General features: G+C 34.2%; 1 long non-coding RNA gene across 2 annotated transcripts; it reads right to left on the bottom strand.

Moving 5' to 3' along the window:
* Nucleotides 1-742: 742 nt before the first annotated feature.
* LOC123529671 (uncharacterized) lies at nucleotides 743-18,457 on the bottom strand. Of its 2 annotated transcripts, none has more exons than XR_006682190.2 (4): nucleotides 17,900-18,457; nucleotides 7,368-7,506; nucleotides 6,775-6,876; nucleotides 743-1,160 (listed from the first exon to the last, which is right to left on the bottom strand). It is a non-coding gene; the product is annotated as an uncharacterized LOC123529671 (long non-coding RNA). The 2 variants fall into 2 exon arrangements; XR_006682189.2 differs by having other exon boundaries at nucleotides 7,368-7,567.
* Between the last annotated feature and the right edge of the window lie 307 nt (nucleotides 18,458-18,764).

The raw sequence follows: 18,764 nt of genomic DNA on the forward strand, positions 1-18,764 counted from the left end.
AAACCTTCCGTTAGCCAGTTGGATGGCTTCCTCACTTGATGAATTCAACGCCTCGAGTGTGGCTCGAATCCGCACCGGTGAGGGGCAAGTGATTCATTGTCAGCAGCCTTAACCACTCGGCCTAGGAGGCCCCTAACATCCACACGAAGCAAACTTTAACTACTATCATGTTCTAAAACAAAAACGTAATAAAGACAGTAAAATTTAAAGATATGATTTCGTAGTTTATGTTAATGGTAATTACGTTCACTGTTTAATTGAATGTCTCACGCTCTTGAAAATATTATTAATTGAGAAATATATAAAAAAAAAAACAATGTAAAAAATGATACATTGTGAGATGCAGTGATAGCACCTGACTGCGTTTCCAGAGAAAGGCTCCAGATAACGTCCCAAAACGTCTGTATTTCCGATAGCAATTATTAATGTAGACAGTTGGCAAAGAATAGAGGCCTGCTTAAACAAATCCGTAGGCATTGCTTAGTACAATATGGTATCATACATTAAAACGTTTGTTGTTGTTTCATCTATTCAACTAGGGTGGATACCGGGTTTAACTTTTTTTTCAAATTTTTCATGAGGCCGAAAAAAGGATAACTTAATGCAAATATATATCTATTTAGATTAAACTTATTGTTCTATGAATAACTGTGTTAATCATATTAACTTTTGTAGAAATCGAGGTTCCCGCAGGTTACTTTTTTAGAAATAGTTTGAATATTTACATAAGTAACGCATATGATACAGATACATTGTTATACATTTTTACATGATACTCACGAAACCGTTATTTTACTTATTTTTATCGTATAAACAACTGATTGAACAGAACATGCAGTGAAGTGCCATTTAAATGTAATTTGTTTACCCTATCCTTCTCCGAAAACAAGGCTCAAAATTATATATTATTATATTTTTTCTCGCACTTGTAGTAATGCGTGTTTGTGAACGTTTGAGTTTTAGTGTTCCCTAACCCAAACAAAATGCGACTCTGTAATGCAATAGGTTTTAGTAAAAACAGTGTTTGGTCGATCGTAAGAGAGAGTTAGTATATCCTCTTTTGTCAATGTTACATGGATATGTCAAAATTGATACGTATCATGTCCAGTAAAAGCTGTCATTCTGAGTGTTCCTCCCGTCTGGGCCTCAGGAAGTATATTCTGAAATACAAGGGAAATAAAATGTCTTAGTTTCATAATGCACTGGATATTATGCAGGATACAAGGATTTCTTAAATAGATGTTACAATATAGATATGGGGGCCTCCGTCGCCGAGTGGTTAAGGCCGTTGACTTGAGATTACTTACCTCTAACCGATGTGGATTCGAGCCTCACTTGAGGTTTTAGCCATCCAGCTGGCTTACGGAAGGTCGGTAGTACCATCCAGGTGCCCGCCCGTGATGAAATAATGCCAAAAGGGGCACATTGGGTCTTCCTCCACCATGAAAACCTGGAGTGTCGCCATGTTACCTATTTCTATGTCGATGTGACGTTAAGTCCAACAAAGCAAAAGAAAATACAATATAGATTTAATGTAAATTATATCACAGGGGACTTATCTGTTCGTTATATAGATGTCGGCTGATAAAAAATATCATTTAACAAACACAGACACGACAAATATCTAGCACATTGTAAACCTTGTATACTCATTAAAAGGTTTTACGGCCCCTGGATGCATGCTTTCGGTAATATCATTTTTAGAACATCGAGTACATTTTAAGAAATTGTTCAAACATTCTGAAATTTATGTTGTTAATGACAAAATAATCTCAGCAAATCGGCCCATAAGTCTGGAATTCACAGATGAGCGAGTTTCGTTATACGACAGGAAAATAGTAACAAAACAATATTTTGTTTAGCATTATGAAAGAAATCTAAAACAAATAAAGAGAGGTCGTTATAAGTTTTATTTGAATATATTTATATAAGAGCAAAATAACAACAACAACAACAATAACAAAGTAACTTGGACACAATAAGGAAACATAGGTACTTTCCAATTTGGCATCCTTGTAGCTCTTGCCAAAACGAACCGAAAGAGTCACCTAGCCAAAGGTTCAAATAAGAGTAATATTTTACAGCAGTTATAATAGAAAGTGTTACATTACCTTAAAAGAGTAATGCAAACTGAACATTGATGTTGCGTAACTGCAATAAAGTGCACTGCTTGGAAGAACCTTACTTATGTTTTATCATCAGTGTTGGAGCTCGGTTAACAGAGATTCCATACTTTAGCAGTCAAGTTTTGTCTGATAATCTTTTTTAAATCCACCAATATTTTGCAAATATTCTTCCAATACTTCGTATCTGATTTCATCGTTTATATTATTGTACCATCATAACATGCGATTAAGTATGAAAATATCGCAGCAGAATCTCCAGATAATGCATGACTTTGATCCAGATGTTCTGTTAAAAATTAGATCATCCTATCATTCTTTTAAAATATAAAATGTAAGGGTAGATTTCCCGAAAGCACAGAGCACCCTAAACATAGCCATAGAGCACTGCATCGCAAAGTAGGCCCACAACAAAAAGAAGCTGTAACGGAAAAATAGTCTTGACGGGTTGCTTCAAAAATCCAACAATAAGTACATTATATATATATATGCAAAATACAGAAAAATGGGGGTGGGGTGGTAAGGGGTAGATATACGCCTATTTTATCTTATTAACTAAGTGGCAACATTGTGATTAACGGCATTGCTCGAAAATGATTTAGACGGATGCTTTGCTGTATTCGTGAATATTCAGGATAAGATGGAAATTGCATATGACAACAGTATGTATATAAAACCTATAGTCTGTCTATCATCGGTTTAAGTACCTAACTGATATGTTGACAAGATCTCATTGGAGAGATTTTAAGAAGACGACAGCAGCGGTCTCCTTTTCCTTATTCTTACTCAATCGGGAATTGTAGAAATGTCTCAAGAGCAATGGCAGTTGACAGTATTTGATTAACATATAACACAATGTCTTTGTGTTCAATCAAGTGCTGACAGTTATTCAGATTGCTAGAATTTACAATCAGTTTTGTGTGTTACTCAAAGTCAAAGGTCATACCAAGTGTTTACATTTGCAAACACAAATTTTAAAAACCACTAAGTGTCAAGTGCAATGTAGTAAGTCATATGTGCATAATGTTTGGTGTTTAATAAGATGTAAAATGTAGACCTATACCTGGAAAATGTTTGAAACTCAAAATGGATATATGTTTTTGTATTAAATATTACTCGAACATTAGATTAATGAGTTGACAATGAAAACATGGGTAGTAAGTTTTGAACAGTGCGTTGAATTAAAAGATCATTTAAAACAATATACAACCTGTGTTAAAATACCGGTATTGTAGGAACTGAACATAGTGTTGAAAACGAAACTCTATTCCAATGCCTTATAAGCTCGAAATAAGTTCACCTGAAGTAAATGATGCTATTTATGATATGATAAGTATTTAGTATATGTATTAGTACATTATTACATGAACTTATACATAAATCTGTGGGAATTAAGTTCATTATCAATAAAAGCATTAGAAACGACGGAATAAATCATGTTGAGCAAATTTTGTAGAAATATAAGTAACTCGATATGTGTCACCATAGAATCAATAAGGTTATGGAAATTGTCATAACAAAAACATACACCGTAATTTGCACAGGCACAGGAAACGGATTCTTAAACTGTGATGATATATTTCGAGGAAGCCATTTGAATTTATTGCATTCTCCAACTCTGGACAATGTAAGATCACTTAGGACATGCACGGTATGAATATTTCACTGCACATAGAAAGTCAAATATCTCCAACAGTTATCTTGCGCACTGTCACTATTCTGCCTGACCAACTGAAAATTCTTTCCTATATGCCCATGCAGGCGGCTGGCTCTTATGTATACCACTGACTTGATGTTACCTCTAAAATAACCACAAGTGCAATTTAACTATTGTTTATCTGCTGGTGATGAACAAAACGCTGATAGTGTCAGATAGATAAGTTCAGATTTGTCACTTAAATGCTATTATTTGTATACTAGTAGACTTACATATTGACGCTCTCATTCATGTTATTCATGATTTAGCGCGTATAAGAATATTTTCTTGCATTTGCGAAATGCGGTCGATAGTTCTGACAATAAAAGAACAGCAACAGTTTCCAGCAAGACAAGGCTGGTTATAAGTTACTTTATTACGTTTGCATGAATTGGTAATGCAGATGTAAATGGAAACAACAAATAAAGAAAACGAAGCAGACAGAAAACTGATACCAAAGTCTTATTAGGAAACACTACACCCTCGTGACAAACATGTTTACATTGTTTACATTACAACTAAGTAGCGAAAGCAAAATATTTTATGGAATTATTTAGAAGAAGAATATGATAATGAAACAGTCAGATATTTATTGGTTAAATAAAAAGTATTGCATACATGTCGAACGATTTTACAGCAGAAAAGAAAGTCTATTTGACATTTACAAGCATGCTTATCAAGTTTAGTGTAGCTCTTTACAGTCTACAATGCATATATAAACAATTAAGCTCTATTTTCTAAAGCAAGTTATAACGTGAATATCTTCAACATTTCAGATAATGGGCCCAAAATAATGATCAGAAAATAACGTCGTCTCCGTAAACAACTTAGGCATTTTACGGTTATGTGCTCGATACTTTAAGTCCGAAGACATCCGAATTGTCAAACGAAAATGTGTAATCATACGCAAAATACTGCGTGTCATTACGGGCTCTCTGCCTTAAATATGTACACCTAAAATACGAAATCACAACCATTGATTTATCCTGTTCTTTGACTAATCATTTTTACTATAATACTTAAAAGCAACAGAAAACAGTGGGGTTACGTATTTGGACGAAGTTTTATTACAACGAAAACAGTAGAAATATATCAAATATGTGATACTAGTAGGTATGCATTTAGAACACTGCATACGGAAAGTTTCGTTTCAATTTAAAACATATATTTTTACTTGAATAAAGCCTAACCAAAACATCCCAGCAGCTGCTGTAACACACAAAACATGTCTATTTTCATATCCTTCTAAACTGAATTGTTTTCGTATGATACTCACACTAGACCAGAAAAAATGTCATTGTATCCCTACCCCTAGCCTAGGCATGATATAAGAACCAAGGCAGCAAACGGGAAAATATACTAACCAATGTCAATTGCGTATTTCTAACCTAAAACGCTCACTTCGGCAATAGGGTACTACGCATACTGAACAACAATTATTTACTGGTAATTTATCTTACATCGTGAACAAATCATATTTTATTAATGTTTTTTGCCACAGAGAATCTCCGCAGCAGCAGTCAGATATTTTCAGAGTCTTGTTCCAACATACTAGCACAATGTCATAGATTAATAAGGAAGGCGACCAGCCTTGAAATTGGTTGTCAGTTTGAAAGAAGACATTTTTACTTACCAAAAACAAATTGAGGAAGAAATAAACATTTGATAATATTTTTTTTTTTGTTAGTGTCATGTTTAAATTTTGTGTTTTTATTTTATCATTTTATTTTGCTAACTAAAGTCTAAAATATTGTTTATTCAAACTTAGTTGTTACTTACAACTTTAGAACTATGACACAATTTGACAATATTTTTTATTCAATCACTGTTATTGTCGGACATATACAAGATCAGTAATATATATGCTATATAATCTGTTTCAATGAATAAATGAATATCAAATGTCACACACCATTTGAACAATCTAAATCAATTTAAATTATACCATTTTGTAACCTTTACTGATTTTTTACCTTAAAATCCGGTTTGACCTTTATTCCCTTTTCATAAACTCCTTTCTGCTGACAATGTTTTACGTAAAACGTTTACTGACAACGAGATAGTTATTATAATCAAACAGTGAAAAGCCGGTAGAACTTTACTCCACCCGCTTATATTTAAAAAAGCGATTGTAAGTACCCCGGTATCTGGGAGGCATGGTAGAAACCGTCTAGAACGTCAGTTTTGCGATTTAAACGATGTCGAAGACGAGTACCATTTCATTTTAAAGTGTAAAGCATATGAGCAATTAAGAAGTCAGTTTATTAAACGATATTATTATACCCACCCTAGTATGTTTAAATTTACGCTATTGTTATAGCCCAAAAACAAATCTTTTTTACTTAATCTATGTAAATTTATTGTAAAAGCAAATAATAGTCAAAATGAATTATCTACATATTTGTAGATTACCAGTTAGCAAATAGAGTAAATGTATCTTAAGAGAACTGTGTATTTCCTATATAGTTAAGTATCTTGCATAGTTTAAATTGAATGACATATCTCACTTTCGTTTTATTTCTGTTCATTCTCCACTTTGTATGATGAATTAAAGATACAATTAATAAACTTAACTACATTTTCTTTTTTAGCTCAGCACATCTGTATTTCTTTGATAGAAATATGTCTCCCTTTTGTACTGCAATAGTATTTCCCTATGTGTTGTCATAATACAGCCAATTTCATTGTATGCGTGACCTCTAGAATCGTATTATTAAAAAGTAAAAGTATATGTAAGTTTAACAATGTACCTGTAGTGTACCCGTTAAATAAACTTTCTGTTCTGTTCTGCTCTGTTCTGTTTTGTGTAAAACACATGTACGGTAAATATAGATATGCACCACTGCTTTGCAGGATATGAAATATTCTTTCTAAATTTAAAGTTGCTAAATAAATGAACTACTTTAGGCCTCCGTTGTTACAATATTAGTCCAATGGGCTTTGGACAATACTTACCAAACGCTATTCGCAAGGTGTGCTGTTAACAATGATGTTCGTTCTCGTATAATTTCTCAACGGCATGCATGTACTGTATTCAAAAGACATGTGGACGCGAAGCTGTAAAAAGAAAATGCAGTGATACACATACTAGTACGTTGTTAAGGAACATGAGTTAAGCTAGTGCCAATATTCATCTATAAAATCCATGAAAAATATCCTTTAGAACGCAACCAAGCAACAAAATAGCAGATTGATTTGGTTAAGTTCATTCACGTGACACCTAACAAGCCCCCTAACTCCGGTTTAAGCAGAAAGGATCAGAAAATATAACAGCGCCGAGTCAAGATGTGACCAATTAAATGGCTCAATTGTCTTAATTATACCAAATTGTTTAGGTTTTGATAACATTACACATACTTATGGCGTTTGTTAAGTACTGACATGTTATTTATAAAGTAGTACACTAATTATCCACCTTGATATTATAACTACAATAATTGTACGCTTGCAGTTTTCTGTCTTACATGCCTCCAGATACATCAGATGTTTCATATTCTGCTAGAAACTCAGAGGAATTCACAGTACGAGACTCATTTATTAATTTATACCTGTACTGAATGTCACTATTCTATATGTATCAGAACTGTAACCTCTAGCTTATTTATTTTCTATCTATTCCCTCCTCCATAACTGTCGCACACAACCGTAGGCAGTCTGTCCTCAGTCTCGTTAATATTGTCCTTTGCTCTGTTTCAATGATAAAGATCAAACATCACACGCTGACTTTTTGTCATAATAATGAATTTACCTAAAATAGAGACAGAGATCCAATAAGAAAAGCCACTATCACAACAAGAAGCCTCCTCATATAAGCCTTGGGATGGTTGATCAAGCAATAAGTCTATGGAAATACTTACAGTGACGATTACATGTACATCATTATTTTTGTCTCGTTTTGGATGTAAGATTAAAAGAATTAACTTTATTTGATTCAAATAATTATCAAGGCGTATATATTTTTTTCAAAACTTGTCGATTCGTAGAAAGAAAGTGATATGTGATAAAGCTGTACATGGTTGTGTTAATTTGAAGGTCTCTAATAGATCAATTAAACTATTATAAGAAAATAATTGACATTTGTTTTGGGTTTAACGCCGTTTTTTAACAGTATTTCAGTCATGTAACGGCGGGCAGTTAACCTAACCAGTGTTCCTGGATTCTGTACCAGTACAAACCTGTTCACCGCAAGTAACTGCCAACTTCCCCACATGAACCAGAGGTGGAGGACTAATGATTTCAGACACAATGTCGATTATCAAATAGGAGAACACGGAGAACATACGCCCCGCCCGAGGATCAAACTCACGACCCCGCGATCCGTAGACCAACGCTCTTACCTACTGAGCTAAGCGGGCGGGGTGTAATTGACATTTGTAGCGAATATTTTCGCAAAATGTATAACTCAGAGCCATTTAATATAATTTACATAATTAACTCACTGTCTCCATATTTTGGAAGCATTCCAAGGACACTAACATCTATTTTTTTAAAATATTCTTGAGAGTTGAGTTTGAACATATTTTTGTATTTATTTGCCATAATATTTTTATATATGATACGACAGAAAATTATTAAGCTGTTATCACTTTCTGGTTTGTTACAATGAATATCGTGAGTTTTGCCATTTTAACTGATTATAAAGAACCTACAATAATATAAATGTAGACTGACTTGTTAAAATTTGCAGTCATACAACAAGAATTATAATCATATTTATCTGGACAGTATACCAAATTCTAACAAATGTACAGGAGAAAGTGTTTCTTTTATCAAGTGTTACAGAAAGAAAAAAAAATCGATATAAGTCATGACAATATTATTTGAAAATGAACAACTCAAGAGTTTCTGAGATAAATTTTAGGATATGAGCCGCGCCATGAGAAAACCAACATAGTGGCTTTGCAACCAGCATGGATCCAGACCGGTCAGGATCCATGCTGTTCGCTTTCAAAGCCTATTTCAATTAGAGAAACCGTTAGCGAACAGCATGAATCCTGACCAGACTGCGCGGATGCGCAGGCTGGTTTGGATCCATGCTGGTCACAAAGCTACTATGTTGGTTTTTCGCATGGCGCGGCTCATATAAGTTACAATTCTTTCTAAATTTATTGTTTATTTTAAAAGGAACGCTCACCCGAGGACGAAAAGTTTTCCTTAACTTCATATATTCAGTCACCGAATACAGAGTTTGCTTGAAAAATGTTTTACTTTATCAATCAATATACTTTCAATACCAACATTATTTCAACCATTTGTACATTTGCTAATACATGAAAATTACATTAAACTTAACTACACGTTTTCTTAGTTCTTATAACACTTCTTATACAGACTCGATTATTCAAGAAACAAAAACGTTTCACTTACTGTGCACATTTTCAGTTATTTCAAAAGTCTTTGCGGCTACTACCAAGACATTTCACTGATCAAAAGTGTTATTTCGTGAAGGAAAAGAAACTGTTTGAAAACGCAGTATTCCGCTTAATTGAGAGTATAGTAAAAAACAAGACATCGTTACAATTAAGATTATGTGTAGTTTATATTGGCAATTTCTCGCATTTTAGGCATTATCTTTCATCATACAATACATGACAATACAATCATAAACGTGCTACTTATACTTTTATGTTGCTTTTAGCAATAGAAATGTGTTTTATTTAGTAAATCTATACGTGAAAGTCGTGACAAATATAGCTGTTATAATTGCGTGACTTTATTCATGTTTTCAAGTAACCTGTATATGTAAATGTATACTGTCTTTAAAACAGAAAATTTTATGTATAAGTGAAAGTCGCAACAAATATAAATGTTGAGGCGGATATTCAACTGAAGTGGGCCTTTCGGGAGATATAAAAATTTCCGTATGTCATTAAACATAATAAACAGAACGATTACCGTTGATTGGTTCTATTGTGCATACTAATATATATAACAACGAATGGATTACACGAAGAATTAAGTCTTCATATATGTAACCGATGCATTCCTCAGTTTAATGAAAGCATTGTTTTTGCATAATATGTACTACTGTGGCGCAGTTTCATATTATGATGCGTAACGACGTGTCAGTTATTAAAGCTATAGCAGACAGCCATTGAGATGCAGAAGCAATAGTATCTTAATGGTAACTAATCAAGACCGCTTGTAGATAGTGTAGAGGTATTCCATATTTCTCCCCAATGCATGCTTAGGAAGCCTCATTGTGAATTGTACGGGCAATCAACACAATCAAATTCATATGGTTGAAGATTGTTTCCAACAAAAAAGTATTTATAAGTTTGGTTAAGTGAGAAAGATATTGAATGGATTTTGTATTTATAGCCTACCTACTTAACTCGCCAATGGCGTGAGAATAATCAACAGGTGCATTTACAAAAACGAAACAACAATGACTGGCCTTTACGGCAAAACGATATACAGTATTCTGTTACAACTAATGCTACAGTTTTATATCACTCTTTTACGGAAGTATATTTTCAAAGAAATGCAGCTCTCCCTTAATAACAAAAATAAGGACTTGTCAAGAAAGGACTTGGCCAGCGTGGATCCATATATATTATATGTCAAAAGATGAAAAGACCAACAACCACCAAGACGATACTGAAAGTAATCAAAGGTAACGCACATAAAAGTGTTGACAGAAACAGTCTGTTTGACATAGAATTATTTATCAACATACAAGTAATTTTACACTTTACTTAAGTTTGAATTTGAAAGACTTAAGTATTTTGATAACTACAAAAACCTAAAACGACACAATTGTATGAATGGGGACGGAAAATAGCTCATATTATATATATGTATACATATTCGACAAAAAAATGCAACGTACTTTGTTTGATTTTGCCAGTTTATGGACGGTTGTGGAAATGCATGCTTCCGTCCATACTCTCTAACCTAGCGTTGAGCAGAACTCAACATTTGTATAATTTAGAGACATCCGCTGATGTGTTAACATGGCGATGTACATGGAACCTTCTATGAAACGGTAGAGCAAGTTCCATGAAAATCAGCGTATGATCCCATGTTAAAGGAGAAATCAATGGACAGAACTAAACAAACTAAGGTTTTGAGACGGAACCTGAGGTTACGGAGCAGGGATATCACAGAAAAGTTCCTATCTAAACACCGGTAGGGGAGAAGGTTGCAGTGGAATGACCAAGAAAAACGCACCGATGAATATACCTTCGATCATAACTAGGTATTCAGACACGTAAGTCTGGTACTTGAACATTGTAAGATATCAAAGCACTTCCAATTGATAAGGCGCAAAAGTAATTAATTATATATTGTTAGTTATGTACGATTGCTAGCTTACCATACAATACATACAATTCATAATAATTCAGTCATATAGATTACAAATATGATGACTCCAATTCAACTGTTCGTATATATCTAATTAAAACCAGCATGAAGTTAATATAGATTCAAGTTTCATTTATATTAAAAAAGCTGTGTGAATAGTAACATCATCAGTCATATAGATTAAAAATGTCACGTTTTGAAAGAAATTCAATTTACATATAGATTGAAATAAACAATCTCATCAGTCATATAGATTACAAATGTGATGACTCCAATTCAACTGTTCGTATATATCTAATTAAAACCAGCATGAAGTTAATATAGATTCAAGTTTCATTTATATTAAAAAGCTGTGTGAATAGTAACATCATCAGTCATATAGATTAAAAATGTCACGTTTTGAAAGAAATTCAATTTGTACTTATATTAAAAACCTGTCAACCTAGATAATATAATTTCAAACGCCCTTCATTGGCATTTAAAATTAAATTCTATAAGTAAACGACATCATTTTTCAAACAAAATTTGACAGCTTTAAATTAAAAAAAAACATGTGAGGTCGACAGTATAATTAATTGTCAAGATTAAACTGTCACCTTAAATAATTAAATTTCAAATTCCTGCCGTTGAAAGTATATTTTCCCACAAGTTTTCAAAACATCTCATTTACATTACCATCTTAAGTTTGGGAATGGATGGGCTATATAAACTCGGCTAAGACAGTTACATTTTACTTTACCTTTCAAACACTTTGTAATAGACCTTTCTAACGTAAACGTAAATCGGAAACGGATTACTGAATCCGTAAATATTATTTGCAAATAATAGTCTAAGGGAGATACTATTGCATTACTATTGGATGAAATTGTCTCCCCTAGACCACAAATTAGCATAAAATTTTACGGATTCAGTATTCCGTTTCGTGATTACGTTTACGTTAGAAAGGTCTAATATAACTTCGTTATTTTATTTTGTGATAATGGACAAACCTATCCGGATAATTTGGAGCTGAGATATTCTATTAAAACCATAGAAGAGCAACTATAATGTATTATGCAGTGAGGTAAGTTCACATTTATGTATGTTTGCCCGATTGATATTTCTTCCTTTTTTTGATAGCTGTATGTGAACATTTATTTTTTGATAAAACGAGTACGTGATGTTTGATGACTTTTGAGAATAGATACAGTAAGATTTAATGATGAATATTTCTATCAAACCAATGAGAATTCAGCATGCATATTTGGGAGGAGCTGATGTTCAGCATGAACAAGACGTAAAAATCAAACTTGTTACATTTTTGAGTTCGTTTTTTGTAAACATACATCATGAAAACTAGAAAGGATTGTTTACGGAATTTATACTGCTCAACGTGTAAGAAATGGATGACAGATCTTTATGTTACTCGTCATGTTCAAAGTAAGTCACATTTTACAAAGAAGAATTACACAAACAGAGGCTCTAAATTTAAACGTAGTACCAGCAGAGATTCAAAATCAAACTGTAAAACAACAGAGACAAGCAAAACGCCAGAAAAAGGGGAAAATAAGCATTTTACGATACAAGGAGACACGATAAAAAAAATGCAGCCGCGATGGCGATAACAGTCTGCTAGAGGGCTGTAGCAGTTTCGAAAATAGTCAGCCATTCACGGTAAATGTACACGAACAAGTAAAAAAGGAACTTTTTGTGGATGAACCAGAGCTTAACACGTTTGAGGACATACCACAGAATCAACTAGGTGTTCTTGGGATTTTAGACGACTGGGACTTTGAGTCCGCACTGCAAGGTGATGATAAGCGCGCCAACGTTTCTTACGAAAGCGCGGGACACTTACAACCAATTTCGGTATATGAAGTACAAAATGAGCTAAATACATCTACAGAGTTTCCAATTGAAGTACTAAGTGGCGCGTTTTCAGAGCCGTCATGTACTGAGTTTCATGAGAATCAAGTTTCATTTTACAAGTGTCGTGTATGTAATCCAAACTTTTACATGAACTATGAAAAGTGGTAAACTATTTATCTGAGTGACGGTTCATTTATAACAAAGCATGAGTTCGAGTGACACGATCCTTTTTGGCTGTCAGTTAAAATGGGAAAAGTACGCGAATTATGAAGACCGTCTTGCTACATTTCAAACTTGGCCTAAGCAGATGAAACAGAATAAATATGAATAAGCTTACATTTTACGTATGTGGGACTATGAAGCATTTTCCGCGGAGAATTATGACATTTAAACCAACGCCAAAGTAGGCACGACATGGAGTTGAATAAAGTGTCTTTATTACAGTCTTATTTTGACTTTTTCTACGCTAAAGAAATAAGTGTGAACATGTACTCTGTTTTAAAAAAGAAGTGTTTCGGATGTGAACATTTTTGTTTATCACAACTGGATCATACTTGTTTATCACTGACAAATGAACAGCAACTAGAATTATATTTTGAAGACATCCTTCTCGATGTGAACGATTCTGACATTTTATTGAAATGGAATAAAGCAGCTTCTGCTCTTGAGCTGTCTCCCGAACTGCTTGAAATGTTCAAACTGAAACTCTACAGCAAAGACTGGCGCGAAACGAATATGAAAACATCAAGTTGGAAAGCTTAAATGATAAAAATGACTGTTCAGCTAGTGCAGTTGGAAAACAAATTCTGTTAAATGTGGTAGAACAAAAAAAAAATGTTAAACTTCAAGACTGATAAAAGCTTGAGATGTCTGCTAGTTTTGTTTGATTTCTATTTATGTATTTCTAGTAGATTTAGTTTGTAATGTTGGCATGTAATAAAATAAACAGTATACTGAATTCAGTTGTTTTGTATTTTCTTCACCTGCCAGTTAGTACGTAGATCAAAAGTATAAATTTGATGTCAAACGTTGTCTGATTTCATTTTGATACATCTCTTAGAAACATGGAGAGTGTGATTAAGCTCGAAGTTGACTCTACGGCTCAAGTGATAGGTTAGTTGTTTTGATAACAAAAACTGTTTTACTTATAGAATATTTTCACTAACACTCTTCAGTTTAAAAAGATATGTATGAAAACTGATTTCAAGAAAACACATTCAACACATCCTTGATTATACTTTTATAGGTCCCAGCAACGTTGGAAAGAGTACGTTCGTCTTCCAACTATTAAAGCATGCAGATGGAGCTTTTACTAAGCCCATAAAAGCTATTTATTATTGCTACAGTACAGACCAACCTCTGTACACCGAAATGAAAAAAGCCATACCGCACATCACCTTTTTCGAAGGCCTTCCCACCAAAGCTGAAATGGAAACCTGGCACATGAAGGAACCAGGACACAAGGTGCTCGTGATTGACGACCTTATGACTGAGAGCAGTAGTGATAAATCAATGAGTCAAGTCTTCTGTAAACTAGCCCATCATTTTCGGTTCTACTGTCTGCTTATTTCACAAAATGCGTTTTGCCCCGGTCGTGAATTTCGCACCATAAGTCATAATACGCACTATTTCTTCTTGTTCAAAAACAGCCGAGATCAATTACAGATACAGACATTAGGTCGTCAGATTTTTCTCGGGCAAGTGCAGTATTTTATAGATGCCTACAAGAAAGCAACTTCCGAAAAGTACAGATATCTTCTGGTTGATCTTTCGCCGCATTCAGATCCCAAATATAAGCTTAGAACAAACATCTTACCCAATCAGTTAATGATAGTATACCAACCAGAAAAGGCAGCATGAGCCGGTTAATTAAGAAAGAAAAGGACTTTTTAAGGTTACTTCTTCATACAACTGACAAACAAAGGAAGATTTTATTACAAGCGATAGAAAAACCACAGTTAAACGCTATCGTGCAGATTGTATACAATGTTATACTAGGTCACCGTTCATTGGCAGAAAATGATAAAAAACGTTTAGCAAAACGCAAAACTGTTATTCGTCAGTTTGTAAGCAAAGGAATTTCACTTAGAAAGAGAAAAGAGCTGCTACTGAAATATTTTAAATATATCTTACCTTTTATTGATGTAATCAAGACTGAACTTACCTAAAAAATAAAATGGCGCGCGAACTAGTACTCGTACCTAAGAGTAAATACGAAAACTTGCTAAAGATTGTGGAAGAGAATAAACAGTATGAGCAAAGTGGTGGACAGCTGGACAACAGTACTGAAAAGCCAGTGATCGCGGATATGAAATCAGAGACAAGTATTTCCACTGAAAAACAGAGCAACAACAGAGATGAAAATGAAAAAAAGGAAACCATGGAGGACGATGAAAAGCATAAATGTTATGTAGATAAACCGCTATCAGAAATGCCTTTTGACAGAATAAAGTTAACATCTTCAAGAAGGAACAAGAAAAAAGGCGCTAACTCACATCTTTATGAGAGAAAGATACACAAGTCAAGGGAAATAAAAAAGGTGTCAAATTGCAATGGATAAACTATACTATATAACCAAGGTAAAAATTCATTGAGTAAATCGCCTTCAACAACAATATAACACTGATGAGTTCAGGCTCTGTTGAATTTTGATTTTCTTCGGTAGGTGAAACCTTCGTTCGAGAAGATTTCTTATTATTACGACCAATGCAGTCTGTCTTTTGTGTTGAAATATGACGCTTGCTCTTTTCCTTGACTTCCTCCATTCGTTGCAATTCCAGTGATTGTCAACAACAAGCTGATGGAAAATTAGTTTTCGCGCGGCTTTCAAAAAGATATTTTTCCTACGACCTAAAAAAAACCCACCGCTGATTTCAATTAAGAAGGTGCCAAAATGGTCTGATTTTTTTTTCATACAATACATGGCATTGAAAAAAAAGCAACTGGAAAATACCCCCTGGATTTTGCCCATTAAAATGTAGATTTATATTACCCCGAACGTGATAGCCCAAAAATGTCTTCTTTGTCAGAAATACCTGACGTGGATCCATCATCAGAGTCCGAGTCAGAATGCGCAGCTTTTCTGTGACGTAACATATTGTCCTTTCGTGCAAACTTTTTGAAACAAATATCACAATCAAACATCTCAGTCCAATTTTTAAATAACGAAGTAGTCCTTTCAAACTCTCAAGTACGAATGAAGGGGAAATATAATGAACACTCACTGTAATACGGGTCCGATAACACTGATGAGTTCAGGCTCTGTTGAATTTTGATTTTCTTCGGTAGGAGAAACCTTCGTTCGAGAAGATTTCTTACTCTTACGACCAATGCAGTCTGTCTTTTGTGTTGAAATATGACGCTTGCTCTTTTCCTTGACTTCCTCCATTCGTTGCAATTCCAGGTCGATGAGAGTTCTCTCTGGTTTCAATTGACGCTCAAGCATGCTCTTCGCTATAGCTGTTGTCTGTTCTGCCGGAAGAACCATTCGAATATACATCTCAGAACGAGGATTTTGCTGAGAGAGGTCCCGTTTAAAGCGTTTACATTTAGGCTTGTTGACAAATATATCAGCCTTTTCAGAAGAATATTGTCTCGAAGATCTCCTTTTTAACTTTCTCGATTTCCTAACCATTATGTCGAAAAATTCCATTTTTAGTGAATGCTCGTCCGTATCTCTTGCTAGCTGAGTTGTGAATGTCTTTAAATAAAGTGAGACCGTGTATTTATCTATCAGTCACTTGTTTCAGAACTTTTATGTTGATGATCCAAGAGTTTCCTTTTTCAGATACTTGAGAAATGCCTGACGGTTTTCAAACACGCAGTCGCAGAATTCACAGATATTTGAATGATACGCGCATGTATGCCATACTCTGGTGGTGTAATAGGTTTCTCCAACACAAGAAAAAGTAATCGCATTTACTGCATTGAAATATAACGTTCTCGTTTTCGTTACTTCCCATAGTGAGGATAACGGTCTCGTTTTATAATCAACTGACCACAGCGTCTACACCAATCAGACGTACCCTGTCTCACAGATACTTCTTTTATACACCTTCAAGCTGTATTAAATGCCTCATTGCCTCCTCACTGCCTCCTCATACCTCCTCACTGCCTCCTCATTGCCTCCTCACACCTCCTCATTGCCTCCTCACACCTCCTCATTGCCTCCTCACTACATACAGAAAAGCCCTTATGAATGCATTTGGCAAGAAGCTACTTTGGTTCAACGCCATGAAAAAAATGCCCTTTATAAAGCTATAAAGGGCACCATAAATCAGCTTATTGAAACAGAAAGTTATGAGAGTGATGAGGCACTAAAGTACGCAATCCTTAAGAGGAGATTTCTGTTTGATAAAATTTTTCGCACTTTCAATATACCTCAGTTGGATGAAGAAGACGACTTAGATTCGGAGGAAGATTCTGAGACAGGAGAAATGCAGATTTAGAGAAGTGAAGCATGGAGCGATCAATTGTGTACAGGATATCATATTGTAACTGTAACTGTTTACACAAAAAGTGCACTTTCAATAATATTGACTGAAATATAAAGTTAAATTAAATACAATGCACATTGAGATGATTACAACCGAATAATAAGAAGGTGAAAATAATTGTTGGAAATAAAATATTTATCAATCAGAGTTGTTCGTGATTTTTTGTTCTCAAAATTAAGTTTAAACACTAAAACCTTTGAAATAGTCTAGTTTTGGCATTTATTTAACCTCCGGAGTCCATTACACTGGTCTGCGACTGTTTCTGATATACTCGCAGAATACGGACAGCAACGGCTAGTAACCCAGGAGCCCTTGGTTCTAACACAAATTTAGTGTCTCGTGACCTTTTGTGATGACAATGTTGAGACAAATTATTGACTTGCTACTTTATCAAATATTATCTAGTACATTATACAAAATTAACCTACCATAGTGATCCAAATTTATTCTAAAACAAGCGACTGTTCCATAGCCTAGGAGTCCAAAATGTATTCCGTGACATTCCCCGTAACAAACTTCTATTGTTTACTCTGTCAAATCCTTGTAGATTACAAATACCTTGCCATATTTTTTCCAACCGAAATTTTAGCGCAACATACAAAATTTCCTGTCGAGAAAATGACATACAACATATAACAAGGCATCTTTCTCGATATCATATTCAATTTTGGCGCAAAATGACACTATCCGAATTGAGGTCATCCAATATCACTATCATTATTTGCAAATCTAACGTTTGTTCATGGTCAGATGTTCACTTGTCTTTTGACAAAAGTTATTTCCTATTGATTTAAATCGCACAAAACGTTCCGTTAAGTCCACATTCTATCATATATCAGTTTTATACACGAAAATTTAGGTTTGGCAAAATGCGGATGTAAAGAGACTCGTTTTGAAAATGTAAACAGGTTACATACTACCAAATTAGTTCCTTCTTTATTTCATATAAAATGTAATATCAAGACCCCATTTTAAGTACTTTAAAGCATTTCAATGATAAGTTTAGGTTGGAAATGTGTCTTTCAAAGGCAAATAACAAAGTTCTGTTGTTTTTTCTGTCATATCCTCGTTTGATTATAGGTGGATTACAAATACCTTGCCATATTTTTTCCAACCGAAATTTTAGCACAACATACAAAATTTCGATCGAGAAAATGACATACAGCATATAACAAGGCATCTTTTTCGATATCGTATTCAATTTTGGCGCATAATGACACTATCCGAATTGAGGTCATCCAATATCACTATCATTATTAGCACACCCAACGTTTGTTCACGGTCAGGTGTTCA

This window comes from Mercenaria mercenaria, chromosome 13 (genome assembly GCF_021730395.1).
Source record: "Mercenaria mercenaria strain notata chromosome 13, MADL_Memer_1, whole genome shotgun sequence".
NCBI classification, from domain to species: domain Eukaryota; kingdom Metazoa; phylum Mollusca; class Bivalvia; order Venerida; family Veneridae; genus Mercenaria; species Mercenaria mercenaria.